The following is a 6486-nucleotide window of genomic DNA, read 5'->3' as shown; positions in this document are numbered from 1 at the left end:
TTGATTAACGTTTTGCTTATTTGTACACCAAGGTACATTAATCTAAAAAGAACTGCCATTGGAACATAACACTACATGGTGCGGCATGGTGGAGCAGCGGTAGAGTTGCTGTCTTACAGTGCCAGAGAACTGGCTTCAATCCTGACCATGATGCTGTCTTTACGGCGTTTGTACGTTCTACCCATGATCTGGGTGGGTTTTGTTCGGGATCTCCTCCCGCACTCCAAAGACCAACAAGTTTGTAGGCTAATTGGCTTGGTAAAATTGTAAATTGTCCCTCGTGTGTGTAAAATAGTGTTAGTGTGCGGAGTTCACTGGTCGGCATGGATTCGATGGGCCGAAGGGCCTGTTTCCGCACTGCAGGGCCGGATTTAGATGAAGCGAGGCCTAAGCTATTTCACTTGAGGCCCCCCATCTCAATCCCCCACCCCCACGACTAGAGGACCATGACTACCCGACAGTGACAGTGTGACACTTTTAGATCCTACTGTATGTTGTCATTAAACAGTTGGTTTTAAAATACATATTGGATTCACAGCGGAGCGGGCGATGCCTTACCTGGATCGCCGTTTGAAGCTCTGGAGTGTTGGGCCTGCTGCTTCAACATCATGGAGCTGTGGTTCGCGGAGCTCCCAGCCTCGGGCTGCGCTGATTTTAATATTGCGGAGCCCTGGAAACCCTTTGCCGAGGGCCACCAGCGTGAATCTCCACCCAGCTCAGCCTGTGGACTTCGGGAGCCGCGATCTCCGGTAGGAAGTGGCCGATTCGGAAGTCCATGCCGCTGTGAATGTTCTCCCGTTCCGACGTCGGATGGTGACCCCCAAATTTCATTGTACCAATGGCCATGAGGGAGGTCCAATAGGAGGGGGTCCGTTGGAGACGGGAAAAGGGATCATCAATGGGGGCGAGGACTCCTTCCCATGGAAGAACGGTGTGAAGCGGAGGTGACGGAAGAGGAGCTCCAAATCACGGCGGGTGCGGAACTCATTGAGGTGGGGACGGAGGGGGACAAAGGTGAGACCTCTGCTGTGGACAGACCGTTTGGTATCTGAGAGGGGGATGTCAGGGGAGATGGTGAACACATGGCAGGGATGGGGGTTGGGGCTGGAGGAAGGCAGGTGAGTGGACTGAGGCCAAGGCGATGTCTGGTGGGGGGGTGGTGGGTGGTCAGGGGGTAGGGGGGTATGAGGACTGTAGTGTGGGTGGGGATGAGCTGGGGTCACATGGTTTGAGGGGAATGGGGAAGACCCAGTGGAACAGCCACTGGAATTACCAGGGTTGGGGGGACTAGCACTAGGACCCAGCACAGTCAAACCCAGGGGAGTTGGAGTCTGCAGCATGGAAACTTCAGGCCTGGTGCTGAGTCCAGGCTGCAGGTAAGGCGATGGTTACTGGCTGCTGAAGGGTGATGGAATGGCCAGGGTCAGCGGGCAAAGTGTAGGAGGTCCCGGTGGGCGGATGGTCGGTGGGGCGGCGAGGTTCGACGCGTCCGGTGAGGCAGCGAGATGAGTAGACCCCCTAAATCTCGAGGCCCTAAGCTTAAGCTTGTCTAGCTTATACGTAAATTCGGCCCTGCCGCACTGTATCTCTAAACTAAACTAAACTAAACTAAATTAATTTGCAAATGACGGTTCCAGTCTTAATTCCCGATCTTATTCTCCAAAAAAATAAAACATTTTAAAACTGACTTTCACTGATCAATGCGAGAATAAATAATTTTGACAACTAGATTGCCTCTTTCCTAAACCTGGTTGTCCCTAAGATTACTCCTTTTTTAAATAATGCAGAGACCTGCAGCAATTATAGTTGTCTACCCTCCTGCATTGTGAAACACTGCAAGAAGACAGAACTGGTTGATATTGAAGTGAGAATGTTAGTAAATGTGTCAAATAGGATAGTTATTTCTCTATTTTACACATTGATATTCTTTGGTAATTGCTTCCCTCCAGCCCTCAATCAGTTTTTTGGCATTCATGTTTTTTTTAAGTCTTTGGATTTCTGGTACTTGTTTTCTAATATTTATGTTTTAACTTTCAATTACCTGATATTTTATATTTTAATGTATTAGTTAGTTTGTTATTCCATGAAACAAACAAAAATCGTGCAATTTATATTTGGTTGCACTTGGAAAAGTATTACTGGGAAGTGATGCTGAGTTTTTCCACTGTTGACTATGTTTTATTGTGGAAGATGCTCATGGCCATAATTGGAACAACAATGATGAAAAAGAAAATACTATTCTGACAAAGGAAATTTATAAACATTCAGGGCAAAATAAATCCAGCAGATCCCAGAATGTGTTTGCATGTACCCTGTCTCATACCAAATTATATATTCCATATGGAAATCTGAAGAAAAATGCAGATGCCATGCATCCAAAATACAAACAGCAACCGCTGGAAATGCTCAGTAGGTTATGCTGCATCAATGAGAAGAGAGACAGAACTGGTGTTTTAGGCCGAATAAACCCTTTTCAGTGCTGAGAAGGAGAGAATAGAGCTCATTAAGATGTATGGGAGTGAGGAAGGGAGTATGCCACTGTCAGGGGAAAACCAGCGTGACCATAGGAATAAGCTTTGGACATTTATTCCTTTGTGAACTGCGGCAAAATACGGCGAGTGTGCATTTGTCGGCTGTGCAGAAGAATTTCACTGTGCTGTGCATACGTGACAATAAAGATCCATTGAAGCTGTTGACAAGGTTATCCAGTAAGGGCAGTTGGAAAATGAGAACACAGGGGAAAGAATGAAGGAGTGGAGGATGTAAAGCAGGAAGACATGCCTGGCAGGTCAGGCTGAACATGCCCTTCACTTTCAGAGAAAAAAAGGGAAAGAAAAGGGAAAACCAAAACAAACATGTTGAGCCAACATCATAGCTTATCAACAGATGTGGACAGAGGAAGCAAGTTCCTAAAGTTCCCAATGTGGTCTCCTGTATACTGGAGAAACCAAATACAGATTGGTCAATGGTCAATGGTTCTTTATTCTCACATGTACGGGCACGTTCTTTACTATCACATGTTCTTTATTATCACATGTACGTTTTTTTATGTATGCAGTTAAGTGAAGTATTGCCTTACCTAAGCACAATTCCTGGTTAGTACAAAAATGCATAGAAATAGTCCACTGACACTTGATTCAAGAACCGCCAGAATTTGGTTCTATTTTCAAAGTCCAGTCCAGTCCAGTGTGCTTGGCCCTCTGGAGCCGTGCCCGATCAGGGCGAGGCCACTGCAGGGCCTCCAGCCGTTACTTTGATCTGGATAGTCCAGCGAACTGTCATCCCTCTCCTTCCCCGACCACCTTTGTGCCTTTGGGGCGCCTCCTGCAACTGACCTTGAGGTGTGGAAGGTAAAGTTCCAATTCACTCTCTTACTGGCAGTTTCTCTCGTATCCACTGCCGCCGGCTCCCTCTATCCTCCCCTACCATATAATATAACCATATAACAATTACAGCACAGAAACAGGCCATCTCGGCCCTTCTAGTCTGTGCCGAACACTTATGCTCACCTAGTCCCATCTACCTGCACTCAGACCATAACCCTCCATTCCTTTCCCGTCCATATACCTATCCAATTTATTTTTAAATGATAAAATCGAATCTGCCTCCACCACTTCCACTGGGAGCACATTCCACACAGCTACCACGCTCTGAGTAAAGAAGTTCCCCTTCATGTTACCCCTAAACTTCTGTCCCTTAATTCTCAAGTCATGTAACCATATAACAATTACAGCACGGAAACAGGCTTTGCTGCTGGCCTATTCCTCCTGGCTGGCAGTGTGTTTGTACAAGCAGTTGTTATTCTTCAAAGTTGACTCAATTTGCAAAACAAAACTGCAGGATGTTCCAAGTGCTGAAGAAGATTTTCACAATTTACTGCCAGCTTTTCAAACGTTACCAAGTGTTCTCCTTGGCACACACCACGAGTGGAAGAATGAAGAGCAGAACATGTCTCCTCAGAAAGGCACAAAAGACCCACCCCACCCCAGGCACTCAGGGGACATCAAAGAGGGGGCAATGTTTCAGTCCTCTGGGTTTCACCTATCTGTGAGAGAGCGTGGGTTGCTCCAGGTGCTCCGGTTTCCTCCCACACTGCAAAGACGTGCAGGTTTGTAGGTTAATTGGCTTCGGTAAAATAGTAAATTGTCCCTAGTGTGTAGGATAGTGCTAGTGTACAGGGTGATCGCTGGTCAGCATGGGCTCAGTGGGCCGAGGGGCCTATTTCTGAGCTGTATCTCTAAAAGCTAAAGTCTAAAGAAAAATAATGTTTGGATGATTAACCTAAATGTAAAATTGTAGTTATTGTTCAATTTCCAATGACAATAAAAGGAAATGCACTAACCTGCTGGATGTTGTGATACCACATTTCTTTGTTCATAATTGGAATAAGCAACTGACCACATGAAGATAGACACAAAATGCTGGAGTAACTCCATGGGCCAGGCAGCTTCTCTGGAGAGATGGAATTGGTGTTGTGGTCGTTCTTCAGAATGATACCACTGACGGAGAAACAAGGCACAACAAATGCTGGTTTACAAAAAAATGACACAAAGTGCTGGAGTAACGCAACAGGTCAGGTACCATCACTCGAGAACATGGATAGGTTGGGACCCTTCTTCATATATGAAAAACTATTATGATTCTACTATGATTGGCCAAACCACAGCAAATACAGGGCAGCAACTCACCTCTAAAGAGGGTTGTGTAAAGGGAAGGTTGAACTGGATGCTCACGATAGTACAGAAGAAACAACCTTTGATACTGAAGAGCTGATAATAATTTATCAGGTTAAGGATTGGATGTTGTTTTTTAAGATTGTCAGGCTATATTTTCTTGTAACCCCAACAGCATCATTCATCGTTCTCTTGTATTATTGAGGAAGGGTGCTGCCTGCTACTCCCTAGACACCAGCCTCAGTTGTTCCCAGCAGAGTGAGGAAAAAAATCCCCACTTCCAACTCCATTCTGCTGAAAGTGAAGTCACAATTAATCCATGAACAAGCTGGTCCTGACAGGAGGTGTCAAACGACTGCAGCTTCAAAGCCTCACACATTTTTCAAGTGCTAATAGGGCCATTCAGCTGTAACTGCTTAATTCATGATTATTAAAGAAAGTAAAAATAATGATTTACTGGTCTTAATGAGTTCTGTGGTTTGAACAAACGGTGAGTCGTAAAATGAGATCTGTGGTCTGTTATCCTCCAGTCTTGAAATAGCATGATGATGACTAAACTTGCAACAAGATCAGTCTTGTTTGTTAAAGTTTGCTTAGGTTTGTTTTAATTTGTGAGTGTGGTTGAATTAGATCTGGTTTAGCATAATGCCAGTCAGGGATAGACAAACCATCAACCCTGTTTCTACAGGTTGCATAATAATCTCTGCTTCAAGTAAAAGTTCTTTAATGTGGGCACTTCAATCACACCAGTGATGTGGCTATGTTAAGAGAGTCTACAATTTAACTTTTAGAAACATTCATAATACACAAGAGACTCTGAGAGGAGCACGTAATTTTTAAAACAATTTTCTTGGTGTGAATGGAAAATATGGGTAAGATAGTCACAAGGTTTTACTTTATTTGACCTGTCCAGACAGAAAAATGGTTTCCACTGCATGTTAGAGTTGAGAAATGTTGATATCAGATGCCTTTACCAACAATTCCCTTTGGATATATTGCTGAAGATGTCCCTATCAATCTCTAACTCTTTCTAGTCAAACTGATCATCTGTTCTAACATCAAACTATTTATGTACTCAAATAAAATTGAAGGGTTGTCTTGATCTGTTGATGGGTTGTTTTTGCATAAGCAGCTTGTGTCTGTTTGTGAGAGGTCAAGTACAAATTCTAGAAACTCCAGGACAAGCCTGAGGATTTGGAAAGTCCATCTGTATGATGCTCAAGAACAATTGCAGGAAAGTCTGCTTCTCCAAGTCTCCAATGGCCCCGGGAATGGATAATGGGAGGTCTCAGAATAGTTTTGGTTAGTTCCTTTAAACGCGAGTCTGATCCAATTTGACAGGTCATGATTCTGCTAATTAAAGGATCTCAGCATCATCAGATTGATCCCATACAGTGAGGATCAAACTATTACCTGGCCACACTGAAGTTTCTCTGCTGATGAAGAATTGATGATTCAAGGCCGTTTTATTACCGGGAAGAAAAATCCCCATAGAACAATGTACATGAATCAGGCTTATATCTGTCCCAATTATAACGCCAGCCAGGCAATTGGAAAATGACACATGGACCCTTCAACGGTTTACAGTGAGGACACACCAAAAGGGTTGTAGTTTGCCACCAAACTTTCCTATTTAATAAATATGACCACATGTTTGTGGCCTTTGTCAATCTCTGTCTGATTTGGAAATCTTCCATATTGTAACGTTGGAGATTTATATTTCAGGCCCTTTTGTGCAATGTGCAATTTTGCCTTTGTCTCATATTTTGAGCTTGTTTTCTTCCATTGAAAAGAACAAAGATTGCTCCTTTCT

Source organism: Leucoraja erinacea, chromosome 8 (genome assembly GCF_028641065.1).
Source record: "Leucoraja erinacea ecotype New England chromosome 8, Leri_hhj_1, whole genome shotgun sequence".
NCBI classification, from domain to species: domain Eukaryota; kingdom Metazoa; phylum Chordata; class Chondrichthyes; order Rajiformes; family Rajidae; genus Leucoraja; species Leucoraja erinaceus.
Note: the sequence above shows the minus strand (reverse complement) of the source record.